Source organism: Castor canadensis, chromosome 5 (genome assembly GCF_047511655.1).
Source record: "Castor canadensis chromosome 5, mCasCan1.hap1v2, whole genome shotgun sequence".
NCBI lineage: Eukaryota > Metazoa > Chordata > Mammalia > Rodentia > Castoridae > Castor > Castor canadensis.
The window spans coordinates 82,248,110-82,272,209 of record NC_133390.1 but is presented as its reverse complement, the minus strand read 5'-3'; the positions used below and the strand labels follow the sequence as shown (position 1 = coordinate 82,272,209).

The window sequence follows — 24,100 nt, the reverse complement described above, 5'->3', positions numbered from 1 at the left end:
CTCTGATAGAGTGTTTTTTTTGCAGATCCTTTACCTAGCTCAAAAGAGAATTCATTTTTTCCATACCTCTTACTTTAGCATTACTAGTCTGCTCTGTGTCCTTTGCATTCAGCCCTGAATAGCTAAGATTACAGGCGGGAGCCACCAGCGCCAGGCTTGCATTCAGCCCTGCTCAAGAGTATTAGCATCTACTCCATTTATAAAGCTAGAAATCATGTGTGCCCACAGACACTTCCTTTCCTTCACTTTCCAATGCCAGTTAGATTCCTCTTGCTTAGGAATCACCATTGATGATCCACTGAGGCGAAATGCCATGGCTGGGGAACATAACACTGAGCTCAAGCTTCAACTCCATCCTCACTCACCCCTTACAACTACTCTAAACTTCTTATTTCAACATATCATTTCCTCCCACAATTCAAGGCCTTTGCATGAGCTGTTACCTTTTTCTAGAATGTTCTTCTGCCCTTCTCTGATGAACAAACTAAGTGTTATTTCTAGATCCCACTCACATTTCACAATTTGAATAAGTAAAGTGTATAGCACGAAGCTGATACATAACAGTCATGATCCTTACAAATAATTAGCTGTATTATTAGGCAGGTGCTCTACAACTTAATCCATGCCTCCAACCCTTTTTTGCTCTGGTTACTTTGGAGATCTGTCATGCCTTTTGCCTAGGCCAGCCTGGACTGTGATCCTACTATTTTACTCTCCCCCATTGTCCCCGAGATGATAGATGTGTGCACCATGCCCAGCTATTGCTTAAGATGGAATCTCATGAACAAATGTTTGCCCTTGCTGGCCTTGAACCATAATCTTCCTGATCTTTGCTTCCCAAGTAGCTAGGATTACAGGCATGTAATCAGCACTCAGTGGAATCTCTTTCTGTAAGGTGAGAGTTTTCACCATTATACCTAAGGTTTTCCCAACCTCTAACAAAATGAGGTTTTACTGCAGTCTGAATCTGCAGCCTCAGCCATTCAGCCCTGAAATTTACTCTGCCTGGAATTATTAACTCTAAAACTACCTTGGTCATAATCTCTGTTCACTGTAACCAAAGTCTAATTTGTCAATCACACAGAACTCCCTAAGAGCAAGAACTATTTCCTCCAATCCCTGTTGTGTATCTGGCTCAGGGCAGGCCTGGAGAAGGTACTCCAGCCTACTCATCTATAGAAACAGTGGAAAGAAGGCCTGTCTCCAGGGCTCAGTGTGAATGACAGGGACAGGGCAGGACACATTTCCAATCACAATGTGTTCTAATTTTAATGACTTTGTGAACTTATTTGCAATCCCATATTTATCCCCAGCTCCTTAGTATTATTATCCTATTAACAGCTTCATTTGAATTGTGGCCACTGCATTTCACACAAAGAGCACACATGTGTCTATTTAAATTTCTTTGGATTCTCTTGGAGAAGAGGTGTCTTTCTCCCACATTTGCACATTTAAAACTTATTTTTGACATCTTAATATGATTATTTTTGTTCATGTAAAGTAATGGAGCAAAAAAGAAAAATAACTGGTTGGGTTTCTTCCCCAAGCATTAAAAATAGGGAAAAGAGCCAATTCTTTGGAAGCCAGTTGTTTGGAGTAATATTTGAGGTCTTTCTAAGTGAAATGATCAGTCACTTCTGAAGAATAAAGAGTGGAGGATTATGGGGAAACCATGAACTCAGACCCTTCAGTGCACTGGGGCAGCTTTCCCAAACCAACATAATGAATGAAGGAACAGGAATGCAAATGTCAGTCAGACCTGACTTTACCCTGTCCCTTCCAGTTGTGTCATCTGGCAATTTCACTTCTAGAGAACTTAGTTTCCCATTTGTAAAATGAAGCTAATAGTGTTTACCTTATGGTGATGTTGAGAGAATTAAAAGGAGAAATGTATATAAGCCATACTGTATGTTTACTAAATGTAAGTTCTAGTCTGTGGTGAGGGTATGTTATAAGAGGATCAAAGCTACTTAGGTCCTTTCTACCCTATCTCATTCCACAAAGAATTTAAGATAAGTATGCTGATGCTTCTAATATGACAAGTTGAGATTAATGCCAAAAAAGAAAATGAGGCAAGAAAAGGTAAAGATGATGCAGTAAAATAGACTAAAAGATAAGATTGACTTACAAAATACACAAGAGTTCTGTGACCATGCCACAGGTATGTGACAAGGGTTCAGCAGGTGGAAGATAACCTGTCATCCAAGAAAAGGCCTGCTCTTCCTATTTGAAAAAACAAAACAATTTTTTTTCTGATAAGAAATGAGCATTAAGAGACAAAAAAAAAAAAACCTAATTCCCATTCCCTCCCTAATATTTATTTCACTGTGTGACCTTATGCAAATCTTGTCATCACTCTGGGCCCCCACATCTTAGTCTGTACACACAGAGGATTGGACAAGATGAACTCCAAAGACCTTCCTAGCTCCTAAATTTTATAACTCCTTTTCTGCAAAATAGCTACAGCTCCCTCCTCCAAGTATTTGCAATTCAAGTGACATTCTCATTGAAATTCTTCCGTATAATCTAACAAAACTAGTTCTTCATTTGGAAATACAGGTTTATTTCTTTCTGTCCTGCCGTGGGTTCCCCACAGAATTTAAGAAGCCAGCGTTCTCAGTGTAATAACCATTCATTAAACAAATCCTACAATGGGACCATTACAAGTAATTAATGCTAATTTGGGCAGATACGGTTATTCAGATAAAGGTATTTTGTTCTTAGCATTGAATTCTTCATACTCAATTCCTAATTCTGTTGACCTTTCATTATACAGTTGACATGCAATTCTTTCTCAATTTCCTTTGTTCTCATTGGGATTGTCTAAAGGCTGAGTAATGTTGAACATTCCAAGAGCAGCTGATGAAGAGGCTCCCACACTCTTCTCAAGAAAATCATTTAGTCAGAACATGATTCTGGTCTAGCTCATATGACATCGTTTCTTGATTTGTATTTTAGTTCATAGCAGGAACTCAATGAAACCGCCTTTTATCTGGGTGACAGGGATGGATGTAGAGAAGAGATTTGGGGGAACTGGAAACATCTATCCTCTGTTGGATCTACCTCATCTACTACTTTCTATCTCTGCAGAGCCTGCCCTCTTGCGAACCTCCCTCCCCTTTTCTCAGGAAAAATTATGAGTTCTCCTGACTTCCCATTGCATCTTTCATGTGCCCTTTATTTTCTAGACTCTCTGTGCCCTTGCTCATGGCAGCTCTTCAAACAGGAGCACATAGCCACGAAGACAGAGCTGAGGTTCAATTCCAATATGTATAGCTGCAAAGCTAGCAACTTAACCTTTACCAGTAAACTGAACCTCTAATAGTTTTTTTTACTGAACTCTGCCAACAAATTTTTTTTTAATTTCTTTAATAAAATATCTTTTTTATTTTTTGTATTTTCCAGACTTTCTATTATACCAGTGGTTCCCAAAGTGGTTTGCACATTAGGGTCATCTGGCAATTTTCTAAAACTTTCAAAGGATTTCAAGGCATACCCCAAAGCAATTAAATTAGAATCTCTAAGGATGAGATATAGCCACTGATATTTTGTTAAGTTACCCAATGTGCAGAAAAAGTTCTGGAACCACTAGCTTATCCTAGTGTTATAACTCAACATAATTAAACACTGTGTTATAATTACTCATTTGCCCCACTTTACAAATTATAAGTTACTTGATCAGAAATCCTATTTAATTAAATTTCTGTTCCCCCCAGCACCAAGCCTAAAAGCAGTAGCATAATGAATATTAGTAAATGATCACATTTGTTCAATTTAGTTTCTATCAATTAAATGAACATGACAAATTAAAAAAGAGTCCAAATGACAGAACTGGAGATACCTAATGTTTGGATATGGGAGCCCTGAAGTAGAAAAGGGAAAGAATTCGGACTGCATAGGATAAAAGTAAGGCATGTTAATAAGCTCTTTAAAATTTGTCCCGTCACAAGGAAAGTTAACCGAGGATAAGGAATCTTTGCTGTAATTCTGAAAATAAAATGGGTCTACGCTGTCAATAGTTAGTGGGTTAGACTTTAGGAACCAATTCCTGATGATCCTGAAGGGAATATTCTAGAATAGTAACCAAAGAAAGCCACAGAATCACATCCTCAACAGAAATTTAAGAAAGGATAAAACTACATATTGCTTTTAGTTCTTAACTAAAGAGGTTGGATAAAACTTCCACTAGGAACTACAAAGAGAATTTTATTTTTTCAAGCTGGCAATGTGGTAAGTTCCTGATTCTTTCTTGGGATTACAAAACAATCCATTATATCGAGTACAGGCTATAAATTCCAGCTTTCAGATTGCTCAGAAGATGATTTGAAAAAGCAGAAGGTAGATTGTCCAATCTGGCTGCTCCATGTGCCAGGAGTTATTAATTATGTCTGTTCTAATAACAAGAGCTGGGAAGCAGCAAACTCAAAACATGCAGGGAAAACAAAACAAAATAAGATGGTGGTTTGCCTTAATGAAAGGAAGTAAGAGGCAGTAGTTATAGCACCAGGCTCAGTAAGCTGAGTACAAATCCTGCCAGCAACAGATTTTAGCTACAATTGGGCATGATCACTATAATAGCTACAGAGCACATGAAATCCCAAAGGGCTCTCTAACATCTGCCCATGACCAATGAGGTCACTTTTTCTGGGCTTTTCTGTGTGGGTGAGGGAGGATTGGAGAAGTCAAGAGGAACTAATTAGGATTTACTGTGTGTGGATCATAGACTATGAGAGATGGATGGTACATTATAGACCAAATAAACAATTTGACCCTATCATTTCTATGCACCAATAAACTGAGTACTAGAACAGTTAACTAACATAACCCAGGTCACCAAACAATGGCAGAGTAAGACTTGAGTTTTCTCCATTTATCTTCTCTTTGACTACTCACTATCAGCCTCCTTTTCTTCCTTCTTAACAAAATGGCCTTCCTTAGACTCCCACCAGCTACCAGAATAGCCAGGAATCTCGCATAAGGAGATATCTAGAAGTGTTACTCTCCATTTGAGGCATGAGCCTGGATTAGCTCAGCTCAATGGATGGCCATCATTATCCATCTTTCTTAGAACTCTTCTCCTTATCTAAGCCTCAGAAATTCAGTTTCTGGGACAGTATGTCATCTCATTCATATGGTAGCTTCTACTTGGAAGGACAGCCATCATTTTACCAATGAAACATAGGTAGAGTTGGTCAAACAAGGGAGACCATCAAATTTGCCTGAGGCTGTCATCCCTGATCTACTAAAACACTAAACAGCCTGTTGCCTGAGGACAAAGCCTTGGAGGGCTGTGCTCCTCTCTGACCCTTTGGACTCCAAGTACATGGAAGCCAAGAACTGGATCTTATTCACCTTTATATCCTGACTGTCACTTAGATGACATTCACTGAATTATAATAAATGAGTGGGCTTGACACTTAAAAGAAATTAACAAGCTAAAACTCACAGAGAAGCAAGTTGGACTGTGAGAAGATGAGAATTTGAATGCAATAAGGGATGGTTTGAGAAAATCCAGCTTGAGGAAGAAAAACTCACTAGAGAAGTGAGCATAATCTTCAAATAGCCAGAGGGCTATCTTTGGAATGATGAAGAATAGAAGATACCTCAGGGAGGGAGAATTCAGATGGACCTAAGAAGCTTCGGGAAAAAGCAGAGAGCACTTCATTTTTACTGAAGATCCTTTTGGTAAAGATGTAAAGGAGGAAAAGGTCTGCAAGGGAGAGATGTTTACCCAAGACTTCTAAGTCTAAGGAACCTTAGCCATCTTGGAACAGAGGACATTGGTGGCACTTTCACAAGAGGAAACATTTAAAGTAAGGAGTAAATATTTGCACAAAGCCAAACTGGAGATAGTGGGTAGAAGAAATTAAGTTCAAGGGTAGAGCAAGCCCCTCCTACATTCCCTCTTCATTTAATAACAGTACTGATTATTGAGTTCTTCTATTTGCCAAGCACTGTATTATAACTTTAGCCTGACTGATGATAATCCTGGTACAGTAACAACAAGGAAGTCCCGTTTCATACAAGTTCAACTTGGAAAAATAAAGGAAATTGATTTTTTAAAGCATGCTGGCAAGGTTTCTTTGAAACTGGAATATTCATGCATAGAACACAAATTGAATACAAATTGAAACAATCCTTTTGGAGAGCCATTTGGCAATACTTTTCAAGAGCCATAAAACTCATCTAGTAATCTCACTCCTAGGGATTTACCCTAAGGAAAATAACACTAAAAAAAGAAAACTACCTATATGTTCAAAACTCTTAAAATAGCAAAACCTGAAAGAATCTAAATACCCAACAATTTGGGGATAGTTAAATAATTTATGATATATTAACTCCATGGAAAATTATGTAGCCATTAAAATGAGAAATGAGAAGACTTTGTGGCATGAAAAGCATATAACAAATAATGTTCAAGGATAAGAGTGGAACACAAACCCATACATATGTTCTGATTATAACTGTAAAAATACTTATGGTTAGAAATTAAGATACAATAAAGATATAAAAATTATTGTTTCAAAAAATTTGGTGTTTGGTCATTGTATATATTTTTTAAAATTGAAAACAGTGACAAACTCTTACCCTAGACAGATAAAAGTTGATACTTATAGCATGTAAGTTAGACAGCATCTTTTAGGTTCTTGGCTAACACTCTCATTTTACAGTTATGCAAACTAAAGTCACTAGTTTGTTTGTACCATAACAGTCAATGGCAGAGATGGGACTAGAATACAGAAGCTCAAAGTAGAGGATCCCTCGGAATCCTCCATTATGGGGACAGACAATGTATGGAAACACATGGAATGGAAGGCAAAAGGAAAAACATGGCTGCCTGTCATATAAATTCTTAAATATGGATAGCAAATGAAGTTAGTTGAGAATCCTCATCATGTCTTCACTGAAGACCAGCTACCTCATAGTAACCCTGGAAAGAAAAAATCTGGTTGTCTGCCTTTAAAATCTGGTTTATCTGCTCATTGTCCTCATTACCTCTACCCAAGGACACTGTCTTACCAATCATTCTGAAAACACTTTGTAGGCACTTGCTAAGCCTGGAGATGCAATGGTGAATAGAACACACAGAGCTCTTCCTCTAATGGCAGCTCTTATTTTATGATTAGGACAGATGAAGAGCCCACAAACAAATTATTGACTTAATCCAATAATGAGTATTATTTAAAAAACACCAGGAGAGGGGGCAGGGAGTATGGAGGGTAATAGGCAAGAGGGTGCCATGATCTGATGTGTGTGTTTGAAAGCTTACTCTGGCTGCCTTTGTTTCTAGGACAACTGCAACAGCATATCCTACCCCTACCTCCCCAAGGCTCCCTGCCTCTTCTTACTGTGGCTGAAGAGGTCTTTACAAAGTGTAAATCTGATATGACACTGCTCTCTCTGAAGACTTTCAAAAACTCCTTGCCAGCAGCACTAAGCTAAAGCCCAAGCACTCAATGCAGCTGAGGAGCTCTCTATAGTAGGCTTCCATATCACCTCCCTCCCAGCTGTAGAACACATCCTCCATCCCATACCACAGACCTTTTCATCAGACCCTCTTGAGATGCTTCACACTTTCCAAGGTTGGACATTTTTTGTTTTCATTTTTGTTTTCCCCAGTGGAGAGGATGAAACCCAGGGCCTCGTGCATGCTTGGCAAATGCTTAGGCCTTAGCTGTATCCTCAGCCCCAAGGGTGGGCATTTGAAAAGGCTATTCTTCTCTGCTATCCCCTTCTTCCCTCTTTGTTTATAGAACTCTCCATCTTTCTTTGAGGTTTTGTTTCCATGTTACTTCTTCTTAAAAGTCTTTCCTCATCTTCCAGGAATACAGATTAGTCACTGCCTTCTATGTGCTCATAACATGCTTGGTTCACATTTGTATTATAATATCTCATACTGAATCACAAGATTTGTATATGTATGCATATAGGATAATAAACTCTTGGAGAACAGAGACCATGTCATGTTCATGTTTTTATATTTAGAGCCAAATCTAAGTGGGGTACCTAACATTAGTGGATATTTAAGAATTTGTTGGTAGATCATTGGACAAAAGGATGGGTAAGTGGATGAATTTATTACTAAATGAATGAAATAAAAGCAAAACAAAAATGATTAGGTTTCTCTTCTTTGATAAGAAGAATTGGATGTAGTGATCTTTAAGGTTACTTCTAACTTTGATGTCCAGAGTCCAAGAGTCAATAAATCATAATAGAATTAGAATCAGAAATCTTTCTTGGCCTGGCCTCTTGTGATAACTCAAAGGGCTCCCAGGTTCATGATTAAGGATGAAAAAGTGTGTGGAGCCCAGCCTGCAGGCCTGCTGCACTGGAATAAATAAAACTTGGGCATAGGCTGGGTGTCCTCCTGTCCCAGTTGGCAACATTCACAATACCCCAACATACCTCCTAAGGGAAGAAACTTCCAGAAAAACAGGTTTTGAGCCAGCTCAGCAACAGCACAGCTATACATTCCTGTAAATTTCCAGGGCCACATGAAGTTCTGGGCAGGCATACGTAAGCCGCTATATTACACAGCTCCTGTGGCCATTTTTGCTTACCCCATCGTCCTATGGGTGTGGTGGTCAGGATAGACTTGTGCAGATTTAGTTCAGAGGTCAGGACAGAAATAATCCCTAACTCAGTTTTCAGTAAAGGAAAAGAGTGAAGAAATACTATTTCTTCTCTATCGGGCTAGAGGAGAAGGTCAATCTGAGGTTCAGTTCAAGCCAAGCTGTCTTCATGCCAAGGACATGCTCAGCCCTATGTTAGATACTATGAAGAAGAGAACGAAGAGTATAATGGTTTCTGTCCTCATGGAATCTAATGAGAAAAATCAGTAATGTGCCTACATAATGCAGGTAAGTTATATAATGCAGGCAGTTAAGAAAGAGAAATCCATGTGGAAGAAGGTGGAATGTTAGATAAGAAAGGAGGGAATATTTTATGAGGAAGTAAGTGTGTTCAACAGACAGAAATGGGAATTGAACATGAAAGTTAGGAAAAATGCTTGAACAACCATATGGAGGGAACAAAATATAAACAGAGGAGGTAAGTAGAGTGTTTGCAGCAAAAGGTAGGAAAGAGAAAGGAGGGAGATTTTTCACCATGTTGGAAGACATGAGATAGAAAGAGTCAGCCACATCTAGAAACCTGCCTCATTATTTAATTAAAAAATTATTCCATGCCAGTTTTTTGCCAGGCCTTGTTTCTACCTCTGGATGCCAATCTCCATTATTTAGAATGTATCCTGTGGGGAACAGGGGCCATTGGAGGGTCTTAGGAAGGGGACAAGATGGAAAGTATAGAGAGACTGGCTTCCTGACTGCTTCCCTTTCTTACTTGGATGATCAGTGGTGGGAGGAGCTTGAAGAGACTCAGGTTTTGTGAAGGGCTGGATGACCTATGATCTCTTCCTAGGAGATTCTGTGATTAACTGTCTATTTATAATCAGCAAAAGACATTTGCAGAAAATAGAAAAACATGCACCCACAGAGAGAGAGAGAGACTCCTAGAGCTAAAAAAATACAATCTAGAAGTCCAGACATCAAATGCACTGTTCTGGCAACAGTGGTAGAGGAGTTGGGTCCCTCAGACCCTAGGAATTCATGAGAGACTTCTGCCTTTACTCTGGAAGGGAACAGAGATCCTAGACCTATAGTCTCTTGTGCAAACAGCAGATTTTCAGGTCCAGGATCAATGGCAAGAGTGGAGGAAAAGAGGTGAATCAGAATCTGAAACTAAGAAAGAGAAATACTTCTAAACCAACATAGAAAAATTTTTTTAAGAGACTGAACCCTACCTTTCAAAAATGCAATCAGCATTAAAATTGTAATTTCCTTCTTCCCCTTCCTTCAGATGGAGGAGTTTACAGTAAATTAACTGGGAAATTCAGTGAGTACAGACATACCTTTAAAAGTACCCAAGAGGCAGAGATAGGAATGATCCAAGCTTTCAAACATAGACAAAGCAGAGAAAGAAGCCAGAAATTTAAACCTGCCTGGGAGGCTTTTTAAAAAATTTCTCTTGCAGATGTGTGGAGTTGTGTGGCTCTTTGCTATTTTTGAAAGGTTTTCATTTTGACTGAATCCTGGGGACTTTACTAGTCCTTTACCCTGAGAACTGTTCCAGGGCCTGGACCAGGACTTTCACATAGAAGAGTGATGGCCTTTAAACAGAATTGATATGGTAAGGTGGAGGGTGTGGCTTAAGTGGTGGATTGATTGCAGACCCTGAACTCAATCCCCAGTCAGAGGGTAGGGGGCTGATATGGTGAGTTCCTGTAGCTTCTGAGCAGACAGCCCACTTCTCCTCTACTTCAGCATTTGGTGGGAGTCATTCTGCTAACCACAGCCCTGTCCTGAGCTCCAGCAGACGTAGGTTCTCCTATCAACTACAGGCCATAGACTGTAGAGGAGTCATGTTCCCTGTCTGGGTATGAGTTTTGTTCTGTAAGAGATGATGAAGTTAGATACATTATCTCTGTGGCCCCTGCCAGAACTAATGCTCTGTGAAATGAATTTGTTCAAACACCAAACTGAGTAATTACATGAATCAGATTCTTTGCTTTTTCCTTTTTCTTCTTCTTTCCTTTTTTCCTCCTTCCCTCCCTCCCTCCCTCCCTCTCTTCCATCCTTCCTTCCTGTCTTTCCTCTTTGTTTCCCTGATACTCTTGAGGGAAAAATATTGCTCAAATGATAACTTTATTGTATACCAGACCCCATGCTAATATGTCTATGTTTATTTCTTCACTTTCCAGAAAACTGAAAGCAAGGATTAAAATGCTTCCATTCCCCCAGCAACTCCAATGGCCTAATTGGGAGTTTCTACAGATGTAGCCCAATTTTCTTCACCTTCTGCATTTCCACCCTGGATCTTAGAAAATGAGAGGCTGTAATCTTAATGATGGTATTAGGTGCTAATAGAGCCTGAAGTGCCTTATGAATCATCAAAGAAAGCTTAAATCATACTCAGTATCATTTCAGTGTTTAGCAAAGTGTGTTGTAATTTACTTATTTGGAAACCAAGAATCAGTAAATGATATGAATGGTATCCAGATGAACCAGAATTTTCCATTGCCTAGAATACGCCATTCTGTAGCCATTTTATGTAAATAGGAATTTACTTTGGCATTAGACTAATAATAGCCTTCAAGGATAGATTCTGCTAGTCTGGGGCTTGCCAACTGTCCAGCAATGTGTCAACTGCAGAGATTGTTGTCCACTCCAGTCAGGCATTGCAAGGGCCCAATCAGACTTCATTTCATAAATCACGGGCGGTGTTTCCATGGAGCTCTGCCCGAAAAGAGGTGATCTAAATCTTGCATGAGAGATGTACATCAACAGGGAGCTTTGCCTAGAACACTGTGACCTAAAAAATCATATTAAGGAACTCAGAATGCAGAATCAGTTTCAGAGACATCAAGTGACCTTGTGCAAGACACCTTGCATATTGCCTTGCCTACTGGACACCCCTGAAGAATGGCGACTGCCTCTATAAAAACCCTGGCCAGAGGCATGCCCCAGCCAGCAGCAAGCATGCTGCTTTTCACTGCCCTGTTTCTCTTTCTTCTCTTTCCTTTCCTTTCCTTTTTTTCCTTTTCGCCTGCTCCTTCTATTAATCAGCTTGCTGTTTGTTTAATTCTAGAAAGACACACACTGATTGGCAAAGGGAAATATCACCTAGTGGTTAGACTGGAACAATAACCTCACTGCATCTCCTTTTAAAGATCCTGTCCATTTTATTTTTTGATATTATTTAAATGAGTATGCTCATGATACATTTCTTGTGGCGTTTAGGGCCAGGAAGGATTTGACTGACTCTGATCCATAACTAATCTTCTTTTACTAGATAAAGAGGGCTGCATAATATAACACATTTCCTTTTTATTTTTTGTCTAAGCAGCTGGGAAGCTCAGAATCATGTTGTATGCTTCATTAAAATTATTCTTATCCTGGGTTTTCCTCCTCTAGCTGTCCTCTTCTTCCATGTCAGGGTCTTACTTTTATCTGTGTTTTAATTTTCCTCTTATATCTATGTCTAATATTATAAGTTACTTCAAATCCTTTTTGAAGTGAGTAACATGCAAATAAATTTTAAAAATGTGAACTCTTACAATTTATAGAAACTTTCTAGATAAGAAAATTGGTAAGATTAATGCTATTCTATGATGAAGTCTATAATTTCACTTTTAATGCAAATTAATCATTAATTTTTAAAAGCTTATATGTAATAGAAATGATGAACCTTTGCATAGTTCTCATCATTTATGAAGTAAATACTTTCCCATATATGATCTTATTTTTTAATTAGTGTTCACACCTTACAGCTGTGATTCCCACCTTGCCAGAGGTGACAAGCTCAGCAGTTTGGAGTTGAGCTAAGCCAGGTCTTGGTTGGTTTTATCTCTCAACATCATTTGTCTCTCATTGACTTCTTATTTAAACCAGCACTCCTCTCATTATCCCTAGGTAAGGTTTTTTGTTTTTGTTTTTGTTTTTACTGTTTCAATCAGAATTAAGGAAAGAGGCTGGTTTTACAGTTATTTCCCTTGCTGAGATGGCTACAGAAAGTCTAGAAACTACTGGTCTCAGCCTAAAGGATCAAGCTTGGCATGGTCACTCTTGGAAATGCTGAACTCCTTGTCATCCAAGGTTTCATTCTTCAGTTTAATGGGCAAAATACAGTTTCTAACGTATTTTTTCCTAGTAAGTAAATATAAAATATCTCTTGGATATTTGCCTAATATCCAAGTGACTTACAGAACATCAGAACAAGAGGTGTTTGGGACTGTCAAGGGGAAGACTGGATCACTGATTCTTAGGGCTCTATTTAGTGAGAAAACATATGATGTCCCTTACATTTAAAATATTAGGGTCATGTGTTTCCACCACATAGGTCAATTGGCTAACTTCCTTTAATGTGAATCTCAAAATAAGATGTTGGACAGCACTGCATTTGTATTTTTGTTTTCTGCCATTTCAGGCCACTCACCTACTTCCAAGTGCAAACAGAAAATCTTTGGAGATAGCTAATCCAGAAGGTCCATTACCTACAGAACCTTCTGGAAAGCTATATACCCTAAAAGAGATGTGCCTTGGTGATGATGATCCTCGTTCTCCAAGTTAGGCCAGAACCCATTCTGGTTTCCCATTAGGCCCCAGATCCTGCCTACAGTCTGGGGGCTGGAGAGGCTAATCTCAAAGGGCCAGAAATGAGTCAGTTTCCACGCTCAACATCAGGCGTGCGGCTTCCTGAAGCACAGACAAGGAAGTGCTGAATTTCAAAGAGCAAGTTTTTTTTTTCTTTGCATACCATATCCGGAACTGAAACCACCAATTCATTTCACTTAAGATCTCACACCACACTCAGATCATCAATAACATTCCAAAGATAAGATACCAAGGCTTTACCAATCCAGTAGTTCTGTCTCTCTCCTCTCTCATCTCTCTCATCTCTCTCATCTCATCTCTCTCATCTCTCTCTCTCTCTCTCTTTCTCTCTCCCCCCCCCTCTTTCTTTTCAGTGATGTTATTGAGATACTTCTTCTTTTTTGACTTATTTTTAGTCCTGACAATATAGAATCTGGATGTCTTTGTTTTCTTTGTCACTGTTTATGAGTACAAGGAATCAAACATCTGCTGAGGATATGACCATGCTCATAACTTTCTACTTTCCCTTGCCAGTTGCCTTAAATGTGTGAGTTACAGTCATAGACTCCAGGTCCCATCCCCGGGGCAACTGTACTGCTGAGAGCTTCCACACCAACGTGGCAGATCACCTCACTAACCCATGACAGCGGTTATAAGATGAAGTCTGTGGACAGATTCATGCAAACTACCCTCACAAACAGAAAAGCAACAGAAAATAGACACATTCTCCTGATGCTGTCTGCAGCATCAACCTATTAGGAGAAAGAAGGATCCCCACCACTTAAATAGCAGTACAACTTATAAACCACTTTCACATCCTTTCTCTCTCTTGATTCTTACCAGAACTTGTGAGATCAGTCACACAAGCATTATCCTCCCCATTTTAGAAATGAGGTGACCCAGTGCTAATGAAAGTGGAGAGGTGGGCCTGTTCAGTGATGATGAAAAAGTCAGATTAGACCCCAGATCTGTGAATTCCAAGTCCAGCATTCTGGATCCAAGTTCAACTGCCATTGAACTTTATATATAATGTAATATTACACCATGATCCATTTGTTGGAATTTTTAAATTTCAGGTTCTTGTAGGTCAGGGTCATTTTATTGGCATAACCCTGCCAGGCCTCTGCTTTCTCAATTCAAAAAATATAGAAATAACATTAATTTTAGCATAGCTTTCAGTTCTAACATTCTGTGAGTTCATGTATTAGTGACCACAGAATTCATGGGATTATCCAAAGTGCTTGCTAGGTAACATTAATTCCCAGGATGGTAGGAGTGTCAGACAAAACTGGTTGCATAGATACTGTGATCAAGCAAGTTAGTGAAAAGCAGAATTATTAAAAATCGAATGGTTGTTTTGCCTTATCCCTTTTCAGAGGCTTTGTCTACAAATCTTCAAGGCTATGAATATGCAACATTCCTTCAACTTGGCCCTAGAACATGGATCTCATGGGATGAGCATTCCATGGTGCCCATTTTGATAAAAGGGAACTTCTCCGATGATCTTATTGGTCTTTCAAAGCAGCAGCACAAATTCCAAGAGAAATTTTACAACCGTCCCAGCACCACAAATCCTTACCCCTTACCTCCAATCAGTGCTACACATGCTAGGCCATGCCATGTGGTCTTTCAAATCCAGTGCCACCTAAAGTTGAGCAATTCCAGCTGTACAATCTGGATCCCATCACTTCGGCTACAGAAGCTTTTTTGTTTAAAAACTCCCCACAATCCATCTGCAAGCAAGGACTTCCATATGTTTCCTGACTACAGGACTGGAGACAGTACCTTTTATTGCCTTGGAAATTTATGGCCTTTTCATGTCCCCAAGTGTAGAATCCCATCATTCTCCTATGAAGGGCAAATGCCCAAGGATTTTTCATTCTGCCTATTGTCATTGTGTTTACCATGGCCCTTCTATCATCCTTCCTTTTTAGATAAAGGAATTCTAGACTCTCAGAGAGATTTTTGGCAAACTGAAGGGAGTAGTTCCTCAAACTGCAGCAACCTCTTAGCTTGATTCTTCAATGTTAGCATCCTTATCATGACTTCTGTGGAACAACTTCTGTGATGAGGTGCTCACTGCTATCAGAGGTTTCCTGGCTCCAGGTTTTATCAGCTTAGATTATTTGGAAGTTCTTTTTTCTTTCTTTTATTTTATCATTTTTATATTTACTTACATGTGTATACATTGTTTGGGTCACATCCCTACTCCTCCTGTCCCCCCATTCAGAAGTTCTTAACCACACTGTCTCATGGGAATGTCCTCTTACAGTTGGTTCCAAACAACTCTGATCCTATATCCACAGGCATGAAATGGGTCTTCTCCAATCTGATAGGTGACTGTATTTATCTTAAACCTATGTGTTAAATGTCCCATGGGCTGGTTTTCCTTCAATTTCTTGAGCCTAACATAGCTTTGTATTGAATTCATCTTCAGTCATTTCTTCCAGTCTCAGTTGCTCTAGATGGCAAGTCTTTGGGATGTCATAGATATCATTTACCTCTTTCATTGTAGATTCTTCACTCAATGGCTAGACTTCCTGACTCAGGTTTAGGTCAACAAATGCCACAGAAAAATTTAGTGCTCCTACTTTTAACTTCAGCCATAATTTGTGCTTGGTTGCAGATTCCCAGCTGTATAATAGGCTAAGACAAATTATCTCTAGTTTTAGAATGACATGAAACTTCCTAGTACTGAATTATGCAAAGGAAACTTCAGAATGAAAGAAGGCATATAGGCAAACAGACATTTAAAATGGCCTTGGGAACGCTATTTTATTTGCAAGAAGAAAACGATTCTCATTTTTCCCTTGACTTCAGTAGATATTGTGCAGTGTTTATCAACCATTTAGTGGCCGTAAAATTTAACATGAACATTTCACCTTTATTGTCTTATTTATCCCCATAACAGTCCTGTCAGATCAGATATCATCGTACCGTGTCATTACATTGATTATTTTATGAGCACACTGGTATTTCTGAGGCCATAATGATGGGTTAGAATTTTCATCTTTTGTCTTATTATTGGAATCCTGGGTTGTGATTCAAAAGTTCTGGGTTCTAACCTCAGTGTGACCTTAGGCAAATCTCTTCCTCTCTTTGACCTTCAGTTACTCCATCTGTAATATGAAAGAGGTATGGGGCAAGCTAGATAATCCCTGAGAACCTGATTCTTGGCTAACCTCTGCCCTTATTTACCAAGAGAATAAAAGAAACAAAAACACAGCTAGATCCAGAAGGGCCAACTTATATTATTCACCATCCTCACAGTGTTTAAGATCTTTACATCCAAAAAAACAACACACCCATAATCCTTCAACACACCTCACACAGTGATGATGACTTTTTAATGTAGAAACCCTGTTTTGTTCAAGTAAAGAAATGTTTGAGAGAAAGTTCAAGTCCTGAAACTGCTAATGTCTTCCTGTGATGATATGTGGGACAGTGTGGGGGTGGGGAGCAATAAGCCAGACAGTTCACCTTAGGGGTAACCTCTTTGGTTTATGTAAAATACATGACTCAAAGCAAATTCAATCTTGTAGGCTGCCTTGCCTGAAAGAGGACACAGCCTCACTTAAAAAAATATTTGAGCCTTTCTTACTTAATCAGCTACATCTCTGTGTTCTATGTTGCGATGTCTAATTTCCAGAGGAAAGATCATTCTCAAACCACATAAATGATGATACTTTTGGGAAAAAAAGCAACCAAGAAGAAAACCCACTTTTGAAAGTGAAGATTTTGATATGAACTTGCCTATTGTTTGTGTTTTACACCCACATTCTTGATACCTATTATCTCTGAAATCATTTCAGTTTCCAAAAATCATTTGAAACACTCCTACACCTGGGGTTTTTGATAAACAGTCCATCTTCTACAGAGAGAATCGTGTGTGTGTATGTGTGTGTGTGTGTGTGACCAAAAAACAGAGAAAGATAAGTTGTGGGGCAGAGGAAGAGAAAGCAGGAGCACAGTTGGCCTATACACCAGGACCTACAAAGACCTGAACATACAAAGGAATTCTCAGCACAGGTCTTCTTCCATCTTTCTCTCTTTTGAGACTAAAAGAAACTTTTGGGTAACTTCACTCAGATGCCAAGAATAAAAATAATGATTAATATTTTTGAGCACTTACAATATCCTGGGAACCTTTCTAAGTGGTTTACTATATATGAATTTACATATCACACAAATTCTATGAGATTGATACTACTGTCCTGTTTTACAGATGAAAAAACTGAACTACAGAGAAGTAAGTTCCCCAGTTCTTGATCTGAATTAAATTCTGCCTATCATCAAGACTCAAGACTTCATTCTTTCAGTAAAATAGAATGTGGCTTTTTTTCTGAAAATCCCAGAGCTTTCTTATAGCACCGAAGCCTTTGTCCTACACTATAGAAATCTATCAAATCATTACTGCAAGACTTATGGTCATGGTGGAATTGACTCTACCCTGTTTTCCCACATCATAACAAAGTGCTTAGCACTGTGTGAAACTAGGGAAATATCAGTTGAAGAAATGAATGAAGAAACTCAGGTTTTAGGCCCAAGTTCTGTACCCATTGAATCTTGTGACAACTATGAATAACTTTTAAAGTAAAATGCCCCACTTACTTTTAGCCTCATGGGCTTTTTTTCCTGAATTCATCTTTGTCTCTTGGTTTATTATGGAAGTTGGCCTGTCCATCTGTCCTGTAAATAAGCTTGTAAATAGTGCAAGAGAAGGAATTGAAATCACATCAGTTCTGAAGTTTGTGTACTTATTATTGCCGAAAGTTAACTGCACTCAGGTTAACTTGATGTAGCTCATCTTAGCTTTCACAGAATTCCTTATCTTTTTAGAAACAGAGCAGAAACCTTAAGACCAGTGCCCAGACCTCATCCCTAAACCATAGTAAGACCTTACAGAAAACTCAAGATGCTTTGGATAAAGCTGTAATCTTTTAAGGAGTCCATCGTAATCATCCAAAGGTCATCTACTTTAATACTTTCTGACAGATGGTGAGAAAGTCTATCTGGCTATATTTGGGCTAAAGGTTTGATTTGGGTTGCAGTGCATCCTCAGGTTTAAAGACTACCAGTGTCAAGGTAGTAGACAACAGGGAGACTCTATTTTTGATCACATACTAGACATTTGTGTCTACCAAGCTATGGCAGGTTAAATTGATTGGTTAGCATCAGAAGAGCATGAGTCACCATTATCACCAGGAACAAATCCATCTGCTGGCACAGACTAGATTAAATGAAAATGACAACTGAGATTGGAGCATGCTGGCCTCCTTCCACCCAGAGTTCTTTAGTTCATGCCCAAACTGGCAGAAAATGTTGCATTGTGCTTACAATGATTGCCTAGAGTTTTCAAGTAGTTTGATCTCTTAATATTGCTGGTGGATGAAAGAGAGCAAAAAATGAACAATGTTTGAGCAGATGACAATAACAAGCAGGTGAAAGCAGGAGATACATGTCTGAAGGTCAAAGATAGGTGATACTTCCATGGTTTGAAAAGACAGAGGAGGGATGGTGGTAACTAAGAAAAGGATTAAACTTGATTCTGTGTATGACTTTAGATGTGCCACATGCCTCTAAGGGTTCCATTTCTCCTTTCTGAAAATTGAAGGGGTTGGGTCAGGGGTTCTGTAGGATTCCTTATACTTCTACGATTCATTGAACCCATGAATTTATCAATTCTTTCTCTGCCTAGTGTGGTTCTGTGGGTTTTCAGGTGAGCAGCAACTCTGAAACTTCTCAACTCAGCTAACAGTTTTGACATCATCAGGTAAAGGTCATTTGGGACCAGGAAAAGTATATCAATCTTAAAGTTCAAAGAGCAAGCTCACTTCCAGCCTCTGCTCTACACCTAAGGGATTATGGACAAGTTACTTCTCTGTCTAAATCTCTAATTCTTTCTCTAAAAACTACAAGTAGCAGTCCTGGCCCAGTGGCCAAAGCCTGTAATCCTAACCACCTGGGAGGCAAAAATCAGGAGGATTACAGTTTGAGGCCAGCTCCGGCAAAAAGTTTATGAAACCCCCATCTCAATCAGTGGCTAGGTGCAATGGTACACACCTGTCATCCCAGCTACATGGGAAACATAAATAGGAAGATAATGGTCCAGGAAGGCTTGGACATAAAGTCAGACCTTATCTCAAAATATAACCAAAGCAAAAAGGGCTAGCAGTGATACAGCACCGCCTAAACAGCGTAAGGCCCTAAGTTCAACCCCCAATACTGCCAAAAAATAATAATAATACCTATTTCATAGAGTCATCTGTGGGTCAAATGAGATTATCAATAGCCAAAGTGCTTTGTGAAATCTGGAAAATAAAAGGAGCTGAGTGGATAAGGATATTTTTCATAAAAATACAAATAATCTGTAGCTTCAGGGTCAATCAATAGGTATGTCAAAGGTAAGGAGAGACTGAGATGCTGTGCTCATCCCACCATGACAACTGCACTAGAAGCTCCCGAATCATTCCTTTCCTTAGTTACCATCATTGCTCCTGTCTTCCCAATCCAATAGAAAATATCACCTTTTTTTACATCTTTCCCTATCTCTAAGATCCAACTGGAATACCAAATCAAAACTCTTATGCAGATTTCACCATCCCTTTGTTAGTCTTCTAGATTTTCTAAAGGAAACAGCAGAGAAGACTTCCTACTCATGCGCTTCCCTTTGACTCAAGGGCTAGCCTGGAGGCAATTAGAGCTCCTAGCCAAAAAAACCCTGCTCCATCTCTAAGTCCTTTTTTGGCATCAGAGTTCTGGGTGCTCAGAAGGTGACCTGGCATTTTTCTAATGGCAAATTGTGAAGCTATCTGATAAGAATGGCACAACCAGTAGAAAACATGGCCTTTCATAAGGACTCAAAAACTTAAGGAACTGCCAGGAACTTTATCAAGTTCAGTTTCCCACAGTTTATAGATGCAGAAACTGAGCTCTAAAGAAGAGGAGCAATAATAGTGTCATTTAGAAATTGAGACATGTAGGACATCTAGAGAAATTTGTGAAGAGTCAGATGAAGAAACTAAGGCCCAATTAGTGCTGAGACCCATAATCTCTGATTCCAAGTTTAGATCTCAGTTCATGAGATCACACAGAGTGTACACAGTATGAACACTATGTATGTGAAATCTAGGTTGTGAGGATATGCAGGTAAACCAATAAGATATTACACTGATGCAAATTTGGGAGAGAATAAGTTTATATCTACATTGTGCAATTCCCACTTGACATTGTAAGAGCTACATCATATATCCCTGTATACAGGATGTAATGAAGTACGTAATTAAATTTATGATAGAGGTTTAAGATAACAACCAAGAAATACTTTTATTCCAACCCTGAAACCCAAAGGAGCCTTGTAAAGATCAGTTTTCTGTTATCAGGAGCTCATCTGTGAGGGTCCAAAGTTAGGCTCTTCTGAGTGCAGGAAACGGAAGAGTCCACATGAGCCTTTGGCCCAAACCTGTTGCTAACAACTGATTCTTAGGTAGGAAGCCCTCATTTGTCGTGCTTTCCAATTCCTTTGGTGTAAATTCTTCCACCGTGGCCAATTTCAAACTACCAATGCAACATCACTTAACATGGCGTTTGGAAGAGATACACAGCTGCACACCATTGTGTAATGTTTCTTACATACAACTATAAGAAGCATAAATAACTTTAAGACCACATCTAGTAATAAAATGTCAAAATTATGAAGTAGTGAGTTTTATATATTTATCAAAATTATTTTTAAAAAAATTTATTTTATTGTATTGTCTGTATGGCTTAATTTACAACAAGGCTTTCCAACCAGTTTGTAAAATTTCTGAACTTTAACAGTCAGCTCTTATAAACTGGAGCAAGCCAGCTTCCAGAACATCTTTGGGTTTGAATCTATCCATCAGCTACTTACGTGACACTGGATGAGGTTTTGAACTTTAGTTCTTTCAGTTGTTGAAGGTGACAATAATAACAACCTCATGGGTTACTGATGTCAATGAAATTGCTTTGCCCTCAAGGAGATCATGGTCTACACAATGGAATAGAAGACACGGACTGCAGAAGTAGAATCCCGAGCAAATTACGATCAGCTCAGTGGAAACAAAGAGCTTGGAAAGGATGGGAAAGGGAAAGAAGGAAGGATTCACAGAGATGATTGCGGTTGACTCACATAGTTGAGAATAGGTGTGGATGTACAAAGAGGTTCAGGAAATGATATTCCTTTTAAAAAGTCAGAGTAAGGAAAGCAACAGCAAAGTCAAAAGTACATGTAGTTGCCAACGACTTGAGATTTGGTGGAACAAAGAACATAGAAAGGGGTACTGAGGAGATTGTTGCAAAGGTGGAGACTTCTAGTTTGTGTTGAATGCTAAGGAATTTGCTTTATGCTTGCTAGGTAACAATGACCTGGGGAAATGTTTCTCTTTAATAAATGACACAAATCACCTTTTTGATTGCCTCTCATATCATCTTTATTCCCATTGCAGGAATAGTTAAGAATTACCCAGAAAGCAAAATACATTTTTAAATTAAGTAAATTTCCCCTGGGAAGAGGGGTGGGCAGGAATCCTGTGTTCAGGGATGGAGAGTTGGCATTCTAATTCCCCACTGAAAACAAAGTCATTATTTAAAGACTGATAAATATTAGGGAGGTTCAAGCCAAAGGCAGTATTTCATGTGTTTTGAATTGTCTGCTGCACCCTCTTGCATTATGCTTCACATACAAAAAAAGTCATTTGACCTACATCTTTATCTGCTTCAGTCTGAAGTTTCTATATATAGGCATCGGTTACAAATGTTGTTTTTTTTTTTTTCCTATGAAAAGGTCAAACCTTGCACATGTACTGTCAATGCAAAGCCCTGCTTATTAAAAAGCAGGCAGGCAAGGGTACAAAAGTCATTGAAATATTACTGCTGTGGCAACAAAACTTGACACTTTTCTGAAAAAGATATGGCCTCCAAACTTTCTCAGAGAAAAGACGGGGAAACCTCTATCTTATGATTACAGAGCATTTTCCTTCTGGGTAACACACTCTGCAGCTGCTGGCCCACATTTACAGCAGCAAGCTGGGACACTCCCACCCCCAGCTCTCTCGTGCATGTGGGTGCATGTACTTACCCCTATCAGAGAGATACTAAGCTCCGTGAACTCCTCCTCCTCCTCACCTCAACCCCCCATGGAACATCTGGAGGTGGAGCTGGGGAAGGTACCTTGGCCAGATAGATGCAAACCCAATTTGGGGTTTCCGGTTGTACACAGTCTGCAGCAACCACCCTTGACCAAGACTGCAACACCAGAGAGAGTTGAACTCTTACTTTTAAGCAAAAAGTGCGGAGGTTCAACTATCCCTCTGGTTGTCAAGTCCTCCCTGGGACTAATGCTTCAGTCTGAATGCCATGAAAACCCTGAGCTGCATCACGGAACAGACCTGCAGACTCAGTTGGGTCCTCTCTTAACAAGGCCACACTCTTTCCCAGAATGAAATTACTTAATAACTATATAAAATAGATGTGATATTCCCTTTTTTATTAACAGACAAGGAATTGAAGTTCGAAGAGAAGAAGCAACTTACTCATGTTCACTTGGTAGCTAAGGAAATGAACAGGGTTTGTGATAGTCTCCCTCTAAAATCAGACTCCTGTTGTTGGCAGCACTAAGGTGGTCAGTGTTGGCATATAAAACAGTAGATGACATCATGGGTACCTTTGGTTTAGTTAATGTCTTCCTGTTAAGATCAGCCTCACACAAGGACCGTTACGAAATGGGTATCTCTAAGCTGTAGTGAGTAAAGTATTAGATTGAAGGTCTGAAGAACCTGGTTCTGGTTTTAGATCAAATTCTATCAGTAATTTATTCATTCACTCACTCATCAATCCATTCAAAATGTATTTATTGACAATGTTCCAGGCCTCATTCTGGGCAAGAGGGACACAGTGTTGTGAATGAAACCTGGCACTTAGATAAGCTGGTCACTGCCTATGTACACATTGCAGATTATATCATTCTAGTATAGAGTAAGATTCTGATCCCTTAGAGTGTGACCCCCTCGAAGACAGGAGCTATATCTAATCAGATTATGAACTTCATTGCTTGGAACCAAGAATGTATTGGATTTTTTTTTTTTTTGGTGGTACTAGAGTTTGAATTCAGAGCTTTGCTCTTGCTAGACAGATACTCTACTGCTTGAGCTACACCTCCAGCCCTCTAATACTGTATTGGTTGCAGGAATGATCTGTTAGGTCTCCCAGTTAATCATTTATGAAAGTAAAAGATGCTTAATAGAAAGTACAGTTGATTTAGGTTACTTCTCTTTCATTCATTCTCTCTCTCTCTGTCTCTCTCCCTTTCTCTTTCTTTCTCTCCCTCCCTCCCTTTTTACCTTTCTTCCCTTTTACCTTTCTTCCCTTTTTAACATGGTCTTGCTATGATGAGCCCAGGCTGGCCTTGAACTCATAGTCCTCCTGCCTCCACCTCCTCAGTGCTGGGATTACTAGTGTGTACCATCATACCTGACTTGCTTCTATTTTTTTGACTAACAAAGCTATTGATGAAGCCCTGTTTTGGGGATCACATGTGCAGCAACTCCCTTATAGTTTCCACACGTAAACCTCAGGAGTCAGCCTCCTAATTGGCCTTGCTTCCCCCAATCTACCTTAGTCTGTCCTTCCTGAAGATCTTTGTCTCCTCTCCAAATCCTGAGCCTCTAAGACCTGGTCCTGTCTGATTCTACAAAGATCCATGGCTGACAACTAGGGAAGGACTGAGGCCTGTGGAGGTTGTCAATAGTGTGATTCTGAGATAAAGACAAGCTTAGATTTGGATAAAACAAAGACTGAGCACTTGTAACTAAATAAGAAAGAAAACTCACTCTAGCAGTTAGAGCTCTCCAGGGATAGTGAACTTCTTCATCAGGTAAAGACTTTTCCATCACAGGAGAAGTTCTCCAGAAGTGAAGCCATCACCCCAA

General features: G+C 39.3%; 1 long non-coding RNA gene across 1 annotated transcript in view; it reads right to left on the bottom strand.

Moving 5' to 3' along the window:
* Positions 1–12,394: 12,394 nt before the first annotated feature.
* LOC141423269 (uncharacterized) overlaps positions 12,395–24,100 on the bottom strand; it is a 44,745-nt gene continuing 33,039 nt past the window's right edge. The window contains exon 3 of the long non-coding RNA XR_012447993.1: positions 12,395–24,100. This exon is cut by the window's right edge and continues 22,415 nt beyond it. This is a non-coding gene — a long non-coding RNA (uncharacterized lncRNA).